The sequence below is a fragment of the Schistocerca nitens genome, chromosome 1, assembly GCF_023898315.1.
Source record: "Schistocerca nitens isolate TAMUIC-IGC-003100 chromosome 1, iqSchNite1.1, whole genome shotgun sequence".
NCBI classification, from domain to species: domain Eukaryota; kingdom Metazoa; phylum Arthropoda; class Insecta; order Orthoptera; family Acrididae; genus Schistocerca; species Schistocerca nitens.
The window spans coordinates 140,814,234-140,831,094 of NC_064614.1; the positions used below are offsets into that span (position 1 = coordinate 140,814,234).

At 45.1% G+C, this 16,861-nt stretch overlaps 1 protein-coding gene and 1 pseudogene across 1 annotated transcript in view; both read left to right on the forward strand.

Annotated features, from left to right (window-relative positions):
- LOC126243384 (xaa-Pro aminopeptidase 1-like) overlaps positions 1 to 16,861 on the forward strand; it is a 376,629-nt gene that overhangs the window by 50,399 nt on the left and 309,369 nt on the right. The window lies entirely within an intron of this gene.
- Positions 11,008 to 11,124, forward strand: LOC126211178 (5S ribosomal RNA; annotated as a pseudogene).

The window sequence follows — 16,861 nt, forward strand, 5'->3', positions numbered from 1 at the left end:
GTCACCAATAGTGTAGTTGTATAGTAGTGGATTTCTTTTCCTATGTATGCGCAATATGTTACATTTATTTACGTTCAGGGTCAACTGCCAGAGTCTGCACCATTCATCAATTATCTGCAGGTCGTTCTGCAAATTCTTACTATCATCTGGCGTAGCTACTTTGGTATAGACAACTCCATCATCTGCGAATAGCCTTAAAGAGCATCCCACACTTTCTATTAGATTATTTATGTATATTGTGAACAGCAACGGCCCTATCACACTTCCCTGTGGTACTCCGAATATTACCTTTACCTCTGTCGATTTACATCCGTAAAGAGCGACGTGTTGAGTTCTAGCAAGAAAGTCTTGAATCCAATCGCAGGTCTGCTCCGTTACTCCTAAGCTCGTATATTTTTCATTAAACGGCAATTCGGGACGGTGTCAAATGCCTTCCTGAAGTCAAGGAACGCAGCATCAGCCTGAGCGCCGTTGTCCACTGCGATGTGGATCTCGTGGAGGAACAGAGCGAGCTGAGTTTCGCAGGACCTCTGTTTGCGGTACCCATGTTGATTTTTGTAGAGGAGCTGCTCATTTTCCAAAAACGTCATAATTCTTGAGCATAAAACATGTTCCATAATTCTACAACAGATTTACGTCAACGATATAGGTCTACGAGCATAACTGTGTGGCTCTGTCTTACTGCCTTTCTTAAAAACGCGAACGACCTGCGTTTTTTTCCAGTCGTTAGGCACCATTCGTTGCTCAAGCGATCTATGATAAATTACTGCTAGAAAGCGAACAAGTTCTTTCGCATAATCTTTATAGAACCTTATAGGTATCCCATCTGGTCCTGAAGCCTTTCCACTACTAAGCGATTGTAGCTGCTTTTCAATTCCACGATCGGTTATCTCAGTATCTGCCATTTCGACGTTGGCACGACGATTGAAAGGAGGGACAGTGTTACGATCTTCCGCGATGAAACAACTTCGGAAGACCGAATTCAGTATTTCGGCCTTCTCTCTGTTATCTTCCGTTTCGGTGCCGGTGTGGTCGTTGAGAGAATGAATAGATGATTTTGACCCACTTACTGATTTTACATACGACCAAATCTATTAGGGTGTTTACTCTGATCGGTTGACAACGTCTTAATTTCGAAATCATTGAACGCTTCTCTCATTGCTCTCCTTACGCTCATTTTCGCTTTGTTCAGCTTTTGTCAGCTAGGTTTTTACTTCTCTTGAATCTGAGATGAAGTGCGCTTTTCTAACACGGCTATTAAACCATGGTGGATCTTTCCGATCCCTTAAAACCTTTCTCGGAACATACTTATCTAGGGCATATTGAACGATGCCTTTGAATTTTTTCCATTTGTTCTCCACATCTTCCTCATCACCGAATATTTGATGCTGACTGCTGAGATATTCTGAAATTTGTATCTTGTCACACTTGCTGAGCAAATATATCTTCCTTTCTTAAATTCCTTGTAGGACCCTTCTTCATAGATGTTGTCACAGCCTTATGATCATTGGTACCTTCCTCTACATTAACTGACTCGGTAAATTCAGGTCTGTTTGTTTCCAGGAGGTCTAAGACGTTACCCTCACGAGTTGGTTCTCTATCTGCTCAAGGTAATATTCGGACAAGATATCAAGAACAATGCCACACGATTGCCGTCCTGTGTGGCCGAGCGGTTCTAGGCGCTTCAGTCTGGAACCGCGCGAACGCTACGTCGCAGGTTCGAATCCTGCCTCGGGCATGGATTTGCGTGATGTCCTTAAGTTAGTTTGGTTTAAGTAGTTCTAAGTCTAGGGGACTGACGACCTCTGATGTTAAGTCCCATAGTGCTCAGAGTCATTTTTTGCCACACGTTTCCCTGTCTCTGGCACCAGTTTTGATGGCATAACACTCCAAATCTATAACTGGCAAGTTGAAGTCATCCCCTATTACAACGGCATGATCAGGAATATTACTGAAACTTCCTGGCAGATTAAAACCGTGTGCCGGACCGAGACTCGAACTCGGGACCTTTGCCTTTCGCGGGCAAGTTTCATTTCAGCGAACATTCCGCCGTAGAGTGAAAATTTCATTCTAGGAAAATGACTAATGATATTTTGCAAGCTCTGTCTGAAGCGCTCTACAGCTACAGATCCTGAACCAGGTGATCTATAAAAGCATCCGATCACCATTTTTGACCGTTGTTTGATACTCAGAATTACCCAGATTAATTCGCATTCGGAATCCGTGATAACCTCGCTAGATTTTATCGAAATTTTTACTGCAATAAACACGCCGTCACCATTGGCGACTAACCCATCCTTACGATAAACATTCCAGCCTGAATTTAGGATTTCGTTGTCATTGATGTCTACTATCAACCGGCTTTCTGTTCCCAACCCTACCTGTGCATTATAACCTTCAATAAGCGATACTAATTCTGGGACCTTTCCTTGGATGCTCCTGCAGTTTACTAGAATCATATTAATCTTTTCTACCTCTGATGTGCGAGGATCAAGATTCTCTGAGGTCGCTGTGGCTGATTTAACTGGCAAATCGTGTTTGCTCCCAAGGGAGCGGTCCTCTAACCTAAAAAAGCCCCGTGTGCACGCCACACGTACCCCGGTACCCTAGTAGCCGCTTCCTGCGTGTAGTGGACGCCTGACCTATTAAGGGGAACCCTACAATTCTGCACCCGGTAGCGGAGGTCAAGAAATTCGCATCCGACACCGTCGCAGAGCCGTCTGAGCCACTGGTTTAGACCTTCCACTCTGCTCCAAACCAGAGGAGCGCAATCAACCCTGGGTACTATGCTACAAATAGACAGCTTAGCCTGCACTCCGCGTGCGTTGCCAGTTGCCTTCACCAAATCAGCCAGCCGCCGAAAGGAGCCGAAGATGGCCTCAGAACCCAAGCGGCAGGCGTCATTCGTGAAGTCATGTGGCACTACATGCAGCCGGTTGCACCCATTGCACTCTATAGCCGACGGCAGGGCCTCCTCCACATCACGGGTGAGACCTCCCGGCAAACATACCGAATGCACTCTGGAATTCTTTCTCGCCTTGCTTACTACACTACTGGCCATAAAAATTGCTATACCAAGAAGAGATGTAGATGATAAACGGGTATTCATTGGACAAATATATTATACTAGAACTGACATGTGATTACATTTTCACGCAATTTGGGTGCATAGATCCCGAGAAATCAGTGCCCAGAACAACCACCTCTGGCCGTAATAACGGCCTTGATACGCCTTGGCATTGAGTCAAACAGAGCCAGGATGGCGTGTGCAGGTACAGCTGCCCATGCATCTTCAACACGATACCACAGTTCATCAAGAGTAGTGACTGGCGTACTGTGACGAGCCAGTTGCTCGGCCACCATTGACCAGACGTATTCAGTTGGTCAGAGATCTGGAGAATGTGCTGCCCAGGGCAGCAGTCGAACATTTTCTGTATCCAGAAAGGCCCGTACAGGACCTGCAACATGCGGTCGTGCATTATCCTGCTGAAATGTAGGGTTTCGCAGGGATCGAATGAGGGGTAGAGCCACCGCTCGTAACACATCTGAAATGTAACGTCCACTGTTCAAAGAGCCGTCAATGAGAACAAGAGGTGGCCGAGACGTGTAACCAATGGCACCCCATACCATCACGCCGGGTTATACGCCAGTTTGGCGATGACGAATACACGCTTCCAATGTGCGTTCACCGCGATGTCGCCAAACACGGAAGCTACCATCATGATGCTGTAAACAGAACCTGGATTCATCCGAAAAAATGACGTTTTGCCATTCGTTCACCCAGGTTCGTCGTTGAGTACACCATCGCAGGCGCTCCTGTCTGTGATGCAGCGTCAAGGGTAACCGCAGCCATGGTCTCCGAGCTGATAGTCCTTGCTGCTGCAAACGTCGTCGAACTGATCGTGCAGATGGAAGTAGTCGTGCAAACGTCCACGTCTGTTGACTCAGGGATCGAGACGTGGCTGCACGATCCGCTACAGCCATGCGGATAGGATGCCTGTCATCTCGACTGCTAGTGATACGAGGCCGTTGGGATCCAGCACGGCGTTCTGTATTACCCTCCTGAACCCACCGATTCCATATTCTGCTAACAGTCATTGGATCTCGACTAACGCGAGCAGCAATGTCGCGATACGATAAACCGCAATCGCGATAGGCTACAATGCGACCTGTATCAAAGTCGGAAACGTGATAGCACGCATTTCTCCTCCTTACACGAGGCATCACAACAACGTTTCACCAGGCAACGCCGGTCAACTGCTGTTTGTGTATGATAAATCGGTTGGAAACTTTCCTCATGTCAGCACGTTGTAGGTGTCGCCACCGGCGCCAATCTTGTGTGAATGCTCTGAAAAGCTAATCATTTGCATATCACAGCATCTTCTTCCTGTCGCTTAAATTTCGCGTCTGTAGCACGTGATCTTCGTGGTGTAGCAATTTTAATGCCCAGTAGTGTGTCATGTATGTTATCGGCAGTATAAACACCTTGCCACTCCTTTTCCTTAACGAGGTTTAAAAAACTCTCTACTGCCGTTGGATTAGCTTTCCTGCATAGTTTGTAATTATATGGGATTTTTTTTTTAGTACAAAAGCATTTTAGTGTTAAAATTTGTGCATCATGGTCTGAAAGGTCATTCACCCTTTTACTTACAGAATGCCCATCTAGTGATGAAGAATCAATAAAAATATTGTCTATGGCTGTGCTACTTGTCCCTTGCACCCTAGTTGGATTTTCCAATAGAGTTATATGATTCCCTGTAGAATGTATGTTTTCATTTAACTCGCCAGCAATATCGTGTTAAGAGTCGGATGAATGTCCTCCCCCACCACACTGCTTCCCAAATCTCATTCCATCTGACTTTCTTGTTGCGAAGAATAAAATCGGTGCCAAAAGGACGCCGTTTTGCCACCGCTGTTGGCATTAAAGAGAATATGTCATGACGTAGCGAAAGAGCCCTTACCGTATTTTAAGATGCTATGCGAAACTACTGACACTTCTGCCAATCAAGTCTGCAGTTCACGTAACGAAAAATATTGACCGTGTTAATATCACACCAAAAATGCCCAAGTACAAAGATATTGAGAGATGGCACTACAAGTGAGTCTGAATCGTAATACACTGCAAACATTAAAACATGTTATCTAATAATTTGTCTGTTTTTCGTAATGATCTGCAATTGAGATTGCTTGAGATTGACTCTAAGTTTTACACATTGCATAACAAAATTGTTCAAATGGCTCTAAGAACTATGGGACTTAATATCTGAAGTCATTAGTCCCCTAGACTTAGAACTACTTAAACCTAACTAACCTAAGGACATCACACACATCCAAGCCCGATGCAGGATTCGAACCTGCGACCGTAGCGGCAGCGCGGTTCCGGACTGAAGCGCCTAGAACCGCTCGGTCACATCGGCCGTCCATTGCTTAACATAAGGCAGTAATTACACACACCTAGTTGTTTCAAAATAATACAAATAATTTAAAGAGCGAAAATCAGTGTAGCGAACTAGTTAAAATGTGAATCACTGAGCACACAAATTTGCAACGCAGACTCACAAGTACTTATGTCATACAATACAGTAAAATTTCATCGCACAAAAAACAGCAGTCAAAATGAAAGAAATGAACACAGCCATTCTCACATTTCTGCCACCACGACTACACTTCCAATACACAAATCACCGTTCAAGGTACAGGGGTCACAGAAAAAAAAAAAACTATGTAAATCCAGCACAGATCGTAATCTCAAATGTAAGCAATCAGATCCAGTACTTACTAATACGCAGTTCAATTCAGAACCGATAGACGTTCGTGGTAGCCTTTAGTAACTGCTGCTTTAGGTGAAGACTTTAAATATGGTAGCAGCAATGGGTCATGTATGCTACTGTTATTCAGAGCAGAGGAAAATTCACGATGAACTACAAATTTAAATTTGTTTGAAATCACTTGTTTTCTGAAATCAAATTTGTTAGAAGCTGCTGGAGGTCCAAAGCACAATGTAGCTGCATCTTAATCGGTGCTGTGGCGACACGCTGAAATTAGCGTCTTTCTCCAATTAATGGACACTCCTGGTTGTGATCAATATCTGTTGCAACCAGCAGTTGACGGTACACACCCTCAGTTCTGTGGTCGCCAGATACTCTCACTCTCTCTCTTTCTCGCTCTCTCTCTCTCTCTCTCTCTCTCTCTCTCTGCCTGTCTGTCTCTCTCTCTTTCTGGCAGGTCCTAGAAGTGTGCCTCGCTCGGGAACAACTGGTTCTTTCAAACTACGACAGTGTTTACTTGAGGACTCTCCAAAATAAGCGTTGTTTTCACTCAGAAATTACGTATTTGTTTCACCATTGTCGCAATTCATATTGAGATGCCACTATTAGTTTATTATAGTTACGAAATCATGCTACGGGATCCAAATAAAACATCAACTTTCATTAATGCATCAATCTTGGACGATGTTCCCTACTTGCGAATTACTGTTCAATATTCTTCCGATACGCGACTTTAAAATTCAGTATACTTCTTGCCTTTCTTTCGAATACTTCCTCCGGCCGAGTGTTCGCGTCCGACCCCATCTGAAGACTTCATTTTAGCGAGCCGCTCGCTCGTAAAAAGATCCGTACCAACGACAGCACCAGTCACACCAGTAACCAAGGAAGGAAACAGGAGATTTCTACTAACGTCGAGTTGCAGTAGGATTTTGGAACATATACACGGCCCGAATATTACGAATTACTTCGAAGAAAAATATTTATCGACAAGTAGTCAACACTGATTCATAAAAATCGTTCTTGTGCGACACTACTAGCTTTTTACTCTCACAAAGTAATGAGTGCCATCGACATGGGATGGCAAATTGTTTTCATAGTTTTAGATTTCCAGACGACTTTTGGCACCGTTCCTCACAAGCGACTTCTAATCGAAATGCATGCCTACGGAGTGTCCTATCAGAAGTGTGAATGGATTCATGATTCCCTGTCAGAAAGGTCACAGTTCCTAGCAACCGACGGAAAGTAATCGAGTGAAACAGAAGGAATATCTGGCGTTCCCCGAGGAAGGGTTATAGGCCCTCTGCTGTTCCTCACCAACATAAACGATTTAGTAGACATTGTAACCAGCCCCCTTAGATTGTTTACCGTCTTGTAATGTTATCAGGTGATGAAAACCAATTTCAAAATGATTTGCACAACGTATCTGTATGCTGCAAAAAGTGGCAAATGATTCTAAATAATGAAAATTGTTAAGTCATTCACATGAGTACTAAAAGGAACCCGTTGAATTTCAGTTACACGATAATCATACAAATCCGAAGGCTGTAAATTTAACTAAATACTTACGGATTACAATTAGGAATTGCGTAAATTGGGACGATCACGTAGATAATGTTCTGGGGAAGTTAAACCAAAGGCAGCGATTTACTGGCAGAACACTTAGAAAATGTAACAAATCTACTAAAGAAACTGCCGAAACTACGCTTGTCCGTCCTCTTTTAGAATACTGCTGCGCGATGTGGGATCCTTACGAGATAGGATTAACGGAGTACAAAGAAGGGCAACTTGTTTTGTACTACAGCGAAATAGTGGAGAGAGCGTCACTGACATGATACAGGGTTTGGAGTGGACATCATTAAAATGAAAGCGTTTTTCGGTGCTGCGGGACCTTCTCATGAAATTTCGATCACCAGATTTCTCCTCAGGGCGCCCACCTACGTAGGGAGAAATGATCATCGTAACAAAATAAGAGAAATCAGGGTACGCTCGGAAAGATTGAAGCGTACTTTTTTCCTCGCGCTGTTCCAGAGCGGAACGCTAGAGAAATAGCTTGAAGATGGTTCGATGAATCCTCTGCCAGGTACTTAATTGCGAACTGATGTAGATGTAGACTCAGAAACAAGCAAACTCACTCTTGAGCTCAGAGATGTTTAACTACGCGTCCTCGCACTTCACTGAGGTTGTACTTGCTCTCGAATCAATGGATATGCAACAGCGATCAGCACCCAGTACGAAGGATATTCTAAAAGAAACTCTGCAGGACTGTATAATAAAGTAGAAATACCGAAGAAACAGTCTGTGAATGGAGGAGAGGAGTTATTTGAAGCAGACAGCGACTGTGAACATCTATAAGCGAATAAAAATATGAGTTGGACAGTCCGGTTATTTTTTGAACGGAGCTCGCGTGACGTCCAGCGTTCGCCCACGAGTTCAGAGTCATCTGGAGTCGTTCTCGGAAGGCGTGTGTGGGACGCCAGGTGTCGCGGAGCACTGACCTACGTCACGGCAGCACTCCCATCCTGGCGCGCCTGCTCTGAAGAGCAGGCGACGACAGCCGCTCGTAAACAGCGGACACGTGTTGCCACGTGCCAATGCACGTGTCCCCGGATGCTAAATCAGGACCATCACCCCCGCCCCCTCCCCCTCCTCTTTCCCTGCTGGCTTCTGTCCTGTCATCCATGCGTCAGGGAGCGCGCCCTGGCTACCACGCTCAAGGCCGGCGGGAGAGGGGGGAGGGCGAGTTATTTTTTTTTTATTTATTTCTCCTTCCGCGTAGAAACTCGGTTTAGCCACCAATAATTCACGTACAATGTACACAGAACTGGATAAAAGAATACAGAAATGAAAATTTATAAGTAGAGGAAGCTCAAACCGTCACAGCGGTGTCCGCTATATTTTTGCAACAGTTAAATTTAATGGTAGTTAAAAGTGTGTTGCGTTTAAGTTCAAACCATTCCTGAAATACACTGAAGCGCCAAAGAAACTGATATAGGCATGTGTACTAAAATACAAATGGTTCAAATGGCTCTAAGCACTATGGGACTCAACTGCTGTGGTCATAAGTCCCCTAGAACTACTTAAACCTAACTAACCTAAGGACAGCACACAACACCCAGCCATCACGAGGCAGAGAAAATCCCTGACCCCGCCGGGAATCGAACCCGGGAACCCGGGCGTGGGAAGCGAGAACGCTACCGCACGACCACGAGATGCGGGCTACTAAAATACAGAGATATATAAACAGACAGAATACGGCGCTGCGGTCGGCTACGCCTACATAAGGCAACAAGTGTCTGGCGCAGTTCTTAGATCGGTTACTGCTGCTACTATGGCACGTTATCAAGATTTAAGTGAGTTTGAACATGGTGTAATAGTAGACGCACGAGCGATGGGACCCAGCATCTCCGAGGTAGCGATGAAGTGGAGATTTTCCCGTAGAACCATTTCACGAGTGTACCGTGAGTATCAGGAATTCGGGAAAACGTCAAATCCCCGTCATCGCTGTAACCTGAAAATATACTGCAAGAACGGCACCAAATACAACTGAAGAAATCGTTCAACGTGACAGAAGTGCAGCTCTTTCGATGCTGGGCCATCAACAAGTGTCAGCGTGCGAACAATTCAACGAAACATCATAGATATGGGCTTTCGGAGCAGAAGCCCGCCCCCCCCCACCCCCCCTCGTGTACCCTTGATGTTGATGTCTCAACAACACAAAGCTTTATGCCTCGCCTGAAGCCGTCAACACCGTCACTGGACTGTTGATGACTGAGAACATTTTGGCTGGTCGGACGAGTCTCGTTTCAAATTGTATCAGGCGGATGGACATATGTACGGGTATCGAGACAACCTCATGAACCCATGGATCCTGCATGTCAGCAGGTGGTCTGTTCAAACTGGTGGAGACTCTGTAATGGTGTGGGGCGTGTGTAGTTGTAGTGATACGGCGCCGCTGATACCTCTAGATACCACTGTGAGAGGTGACACGTAAGTAATCATTCTGTCTGATCACCTGCATGCATTCGTGTCCATTGTGCATTCCTACGGACTTGAGCAATTTCAGCAGGTCAATGCGACACACGCATACGTCTGGAATTGTTTAAACACTTCCGCTGGCCACAAAACTCCCCAGACATGAACATTATTGAGCATATCTAAGACTCCCTGCAACTTGTTGTTCAGAAGAGATCTCCACCCCCTCGTACTCTTACGGATTTATGGACAGTCCTTAGGATTCATGGTGTTCATTCCCTCCAGCACTACTTCAGACATCAGTCGAGTCCATGCCACGTCGTGTTGTGGCACTTATGCGTGTTCACGGGGCCCCTACACTATATTAGGCATGTGTACCAGTGTCTTTGGCTCTTCAGTGCATCTTCAGAAGCAAGACAGAACATTGGAACATGTACCCCATTAAAACCCATAAATTGTGCCCAGTATCTTAAGGAACTTAACAACTTGGTAAATTAAAGACAAGTAGTTGGTCGAGGACAGTGGTATCCCATATTCAGAAATGTCTTCAGAAAATCCAACCGTTCGCTGTCAAATTTGAGATACATAAACAACATGTGGTTGACACCAGCTTCCGACTCAGGACCATACTCACAAGCCGGCGAACAGTAAACGTTGATCCGATGTAGATGTTGAGGAAATGAGGCGTGACTGAAGCGAAGTCGTATGATAGTGGAAATCGTGGATCGGTCCAAACGTGTCCCCATGAAACGCGACTGTGAAGGAGTCCGAGTTTGTTGGGAAACGTTCCACATCTCTTGCCTTTGTTGAATTGCGAGTCCCTTGACCTCACGTACGTAGGTGTAAGGTAGTTTCACATCCAGGACAGCGCCTAAAGATGTCGCTTGCTTGGCTAATGCATCAACTTCTTCGTTATATAGGAATCCTGCATGGTAGAGATTACCGTCCAACACTGGCATCCAGTTTACAGGGCAGTTCAGAATACACTTAGTGATTACAAACAGCTACCCTTTCATAGCAAGGCATCGAAAATAATTTCAGAAAATGTGAAAGAAAGCTGAAAAATACTCAATGAATCGGAAGAAGACGCATGGGCGGTGACGCATAAGGGGAAAGCTCCGCGCTATTAGTGAAAACCAGTACCCCTCCCCTCTCCACTGCCGATACTCTAAAGAATCGAATTCCCATCTCAAAAAACAAAAAACAAAAAAAAATTCAAACGGTGGGTGAGTATTGTCTGGATAATTTTCTTTCCGCTTGAAGAAAGGGTAACGGCCTTGCCGCAGTGGATACACCGGTTCCCGTTAGATCACCGAAGTTAAGCGCTGTCGGGCGTGGCCGGCACTTGGATGGGTGACCATCCGGGCGCCATGCGGTGTTGCCATTTTTCGGAGTGCACTCAGCCTCATGATGCCAATTGATGAGCTACTCGAGCGAACAGTAGCGGCTCCGGTCAAAGAAAACCGTGATAACGCCCCTCCTATCCGCATCCTCACCTGAGGATGACACGGCGGTCGGATGGTCCCGATGGGCAACTTGTGGCTTGAAGATGGAGTACTTTTGAAGAAAGGCTTTCACCACGCATCTAAATGTTTATGACATCGTATCTCCTTGCTCTACAACGATAAAATTTTGCAGGTACATCTACATCTACATCATACTCCGCAAACCACCTACTGTTGTGTGGCGGCGGGTACTTTTTGTATCAGTAACTGAATCCTCTAATCCTGTTCCACTCGCGAATAGCGCGTGGGAAGAATGACTGTCGGTAAGCCTCTGTATTGGCTCCAATTTCTCGAATTTTCTCCCCGTGGTCATTATGTGAGACGTATGTAGGCGGAAGTAACATGTTACCCGACTCTTCCCGCTAAGTGCTCTCTCGAAATTTCAGTAGTAAGTCTCTCCGTGATGCACAACGCCTCTCTTGTAACGTCTGCCAAGGGAGTTTGTTGAGTATCTCCTTCACACTCTCGTGCCGACTAAACGATTCCGTGACGTAACGCGCCGCTCTTCATTGGATCTTCTCTATCTCTTTTCTCAGTCCTACCTGGTAGGGAACCCAGATAGATGAACAGTGCTCAAGAATCGGTCGAACAAGTGGCTGATAAGCCACATCCTTCGTGGATGAGTTATATTTCCTTAAGATTCTTCCTATGAATCTGAGTCTGGCATTCGCTTTTCGCACTATTTGTTTTATGTGGTCTTATCACTTAAGGTCGCTCTAGGTAGTTACTGTCTTATATTTTACGGCAGATACTGTTTCCAGCGGTTTGCCATAAATAGTGTAGCTGTACAGTAGTGGATTTCTTTTCCTATGTATGTGCAGTATAATTTATTTGCGTTCAGGATCAACTGCCTAAGCCTGCACCATTCATCAATTCTCTGGCGGTCATTCTGCAAATCGTTACTATCTTCTGGCGTTGCTACTTTGTTATGGACAACAGCATCATCTGAGAGCAGTCTTAGAAAGCGTCCGACTATGCTTTCTGCTGGATAATTTATATACCTTGCAAACAGTAACGGTCCTATCACACTTCCTTGGAGTACGCCGGAAATTATGTTTACATCTGTCGATTTTGTTCCGTTAAGAGCGACGTGCTGAGTTCTGTCCGGGGTATACGTGGATACTGTCTCCAAAATGTGTTGCGAGTAGATTTAGCAGCAAAGAAATTAGAAATTAGAACGTCATGCCTGATGCCGTAGTGGCGGAGGGCACTTTACGTGCCACTGTCATTACTTCCCTTTCCTGTTCCAGTCTCATATGGTTCGCGGGAAGTACGACTGACGGAAAGCCTCCGTGCGCGCTCGAATATCTCTAATTTTAAATTCGTGATCTCCTCGGGAGGTATAAGTAGGGGGAAGCAATACATTCGATACCTCATCCAGAAACGAACCCTTTCCAAAACTGGACAGCAAGTTACACCGCGATGCAGAGAGACTCTCTTGCAGAGTCTGCCACTTGAGTTTGCTAAACATCTCCGTAACGCTATCACGGTTACCAAATAACCCTGTGACGTAACGCGCAGCTCTTCTTTGAATCTTCTCTATCTCCTCTGTCAACCCGACGTGGTACGGATCCCACACTGATGAGCAATACTCAAGTATAGGTCGAACAAGTGTTTTGTAAGCAACCTCCTTTGTTGATGGACTACACATGGATTGTGAAAATATAGTAAGTGATCAGCTTATTTCATGGAGGTGTCAGCGAGAAAAATTTTCGAAAAGAGTTGAAATCAGGGGTAAAGTTCCGTTGAAAGTCGCTAAGTTTTCGCATTCTCAAATACTGGATGAATGTAATCTGGATAACTAGAGCGCGGGGTTAGCTGAGCGGTCTGAAGCGCTGCAGTCATGGACTGTGCAGCTGGTCCCAGCGGAGGTTCGAGTCCTCCCTCGGGCATGGGTGTGTGTGTTTGTCCTTAGGATAATTTAGGTTAAGTAGTGTGTAAGCTTAGGGACTGATGACCTTAGCAGTTCAGTCCCGTAAGATTTCACACACACAACTAGCGTGCCGTGAGTTACGCCGCATCGAGACATGTACACAGCTTCTGTGAGGCAGAATTTAACAGTTCCCGTTGTGTCATCACACTACAGAGAAGATTTCGTCAGCGAGACATTCCCGCACCTCCAGACCCCAAAGACATTCGCAGGTGCCCTCGGCTGTTTGAAGAAACAGAATGTTTAAGCAAAGATAAAACTACAGGCCGCTGATAAAAAGAATGGTTCAAATGGCTCTAAGCAATATGGTGCACCTGAGACATCAGTCCCCTAGACTTAGAAGTACTTAAACCTAACAACCTAAAGGCATCACACACAGCCATGCCCGAGGCACGATTCGAACCTGCAACCCTAGCAGCAGCGCGGTTCCGGACTGAAGCGCCTTGAACCGCTCGGCCACAGTGGCCGGCGACGGTGATAAGCAACAGCACAAAACGATGAAACACTTCGCATTTCGTTTCGTCGTAGTAAACGGAAACCGACAGACGAAGCTAGTATGGAGCTACAAAGGCCAAGAGCCAGGATTTAGCCTGTTTCAAAACGAAACAAACTATAACTGTATACAGGGTGTTACAAAAAGGTACGGCCAAACTTTCAGGAAACGTTCCTCACACACAAATAAAAAAAAAGATGTTATGTGGACATGTGTCCGGAAACGCTTAATTTCCGTGTTAGAGCTCATTTTAGTTTCGTCAGTATGTACTGTGCTTCCTCGATTCACCGCCAGTTGGCCCAATTGAAGTAAGGTAATGTTGACTTCGGTGCTTGTGTTGACATGCGACTCATTGCTCTACAGTACTAGCATCAAGCACATCAGTGCGTAGCATCAACAGGTTAGTGTTCATCACGAACGTGGTTTTGCAGTCAGTGCAATGTTTACAAATGCGGAGTTGGTTCAAATGGTTCAAATGGCTCGAGTCCCCATAGTTCTAGGGGACTAATGACCTCAGCAGTTGAGTCCCATAGTGCTCAGAGCCATTTGAGCCATTTTGCTACGGGAGAACCAGTTGTTTTCGTACTATGTACAGCGTGTGCAGGCACTATCAGCAGCTGATTGGCCTCCACGGGTACACTTCTGCGAATGGTTCATCCAACAATGTGTCAATCCTCATTTCAGTGCAAATGTTCTCTTTACGGATGAGGCTTCATTCCAACGTGATCAAATTGTACATTTTCACGATCAACATGTGTGGGCTGACGAGAATCCGCACGCAATTGTGCAATCACGTCATCAACACAGATTTTCTGTGAACGTTTGGGCAGGCGTTGTTGGTGATGTCTTGATTGGGCCACATGTTCTTACACCTACGCTCAATGGAGCACGTTATCATGATTTCATACGGGATACTCTACCTGTGCTGCTAGAACATGTGCCTTTACAAGTACGACACAACATGTGGTTCATGCACGATGGAACTCCTGCACATTTCAGTCGAAGTGTTCGTACGCTTCTCAACAACAGATTCGGTGACCGATGGATTGGTACAGGCGGACCAATTCCATGGCCTCCACGCTCTCCTGACCTCAACCCTCTTGACTTTCATTTATGGGGGCATTTGGAAGCTCTTGTCTACGCAACCCCGGTACCAGACGTAGAGACTCTTCGTGCTCGTATTGTGGACGGCTGTGATACAATAGGTCATTCTCAAGGGCTGCATCAGCGCATCAGGGATTCCATGCGACGGAGGGTGGATGCATGTATCCTCGCTATCGAAGGACGTTTTGAACATTTCCTGTAACAAAGTGTTTGAAGTCGCGCTGGTACGTTCTGTTGCTGTGTGTTTCCATTCCATGATTAATGTGATTTGAAGAGAAGTAATAAAATGAGCTCCAACATGGAAAGTAAGCGTTTCCGGACACATGTCCACAAAACATATTTCCTTTCTTTGTGTGTGAGGAATGTTTCCTGAAAGTTTGGCCGTACCTTTTTGTAACACCCTGTATAATTCTAAGTTCAGAAAAACTGTAACAGGAACATTACGTAAAACGTACCAATTACGCTGCGGCAATAATGGAACTGAATAAACATTTTTACAGGCTTTCTGCATGTGGCTCCGTTGCCAAAACTATTCCAAAACCGCAAAATGCGCATTTCTGATGTGCCCCCCCCCCCCCCCCCCCCCGCCCTGACCACACACATGCTACAGAATGTATGGCGTGAAATGGGTTATTACTTAGACCTTGTCCGTGTGACAAAAAGGAATCATATAGAACAAATATCCAGTTTCTTCAACTTTCTTTCATATTCGCTGTAATTCTTATGAATGTATTGCTGTGCATTAAATCGCTGTATTCCCTTTGAGTCGCCAGTCATAATGCTCCTGGTTTAAATCCTGACTTTCGTACTTAACGTTTAACAGGATATGAGTTCATGATTGGCATTATTGTTAATTTAGAATGATTAACGACTGCAGTGATTTCTGACGAAGTCAGCGTTGACACTGGGTGGGAAAGCGCACGGTAGAGCTGGCGATAATCTCTGAAACAACCGGTTTTCGGTTGCACCGGTTCTTTTCGTCTCCGGTTTAACCTGACTGTTAAATCGCTCAAAATACCGGTATCTCAAATAGCCGAATTTCGTTTTGTTACTGCTGTTTCTTCCAGCTATAAACATAGACTGCGAACAAAGACTGAAAAATTCTAACTGAAGTGAATGAACACGGGATCAGGATCGATACGGGGATTGAGGCTGTGGCAGAAATCTGTATCATTGTCTCCAGCAAAGATGGCGGAAGTGAAGGAGACAGGTGCGGCGATTGTTTGTTGTTGTGGTCTTCAGTCCAGAGTCTGGTTTGATGCAGCTCTCCATGCTACTCTATCCTGTGCAAGCTGCTTCATCTCCCAGTACGTACTGCAGCCCACATCCTTCTGAATCTGCTTAGTGTATTCATCTCTTGGTCTCCCTCTACGATTTTTACCCTCCACGCTGCCCTACAATACTAAATTGGTGATCCCTTGATGCCTCAGAACATGTCCTACCAACCGATCCCTTCTTCTAGTCAAGTTGTGTCACAGATTCCTCTTCTCCCCAATTCTATTCAATACCTCCTCATTAGTTATGTGATTTACCCATCTAATCTTCAGCATTCTTCTGTAGCACCACATTTCGAAAGCTTCTATTCTCTTCTTGTCCAAACTATTTATCGTCCATGTTTCACTTCCATACATGGCTATACTCCATACAAATACTTTCAGAAACGACTTCATGACACGTAAATCTATACTCGATGTTAACAAATTTCTCTTCTTCAGAAACGCTTTCCTTGCCATTGCCAGTCTACATTTTATATCCTCTCTACTTCGACCATCATCAGTTATTTTACTCCCCAAATAGCAAAACTCCTTTACTACTTTAAGTGTCTCATTTCCTAATCTAATTCCCTCAGCATCACCCGACTTAATTCGACTACATTCCATAGCGGCGATAGCGAGACCGAAAGGAGACTTCCGTGCATCGTCGCTTTTCGATGGTACCAATTTTTCGCCCTGAAGCATCCACAAAATTAAGGGTTCACTTATTATTCACATTAATAAGTTTATAGGTATATCTATCAAATTTACCTCTTCTTCCAAGGAACTTTGTGAATATTTTCTCCGTATACGATGTCGCAAGCTTGTTGTGTTTC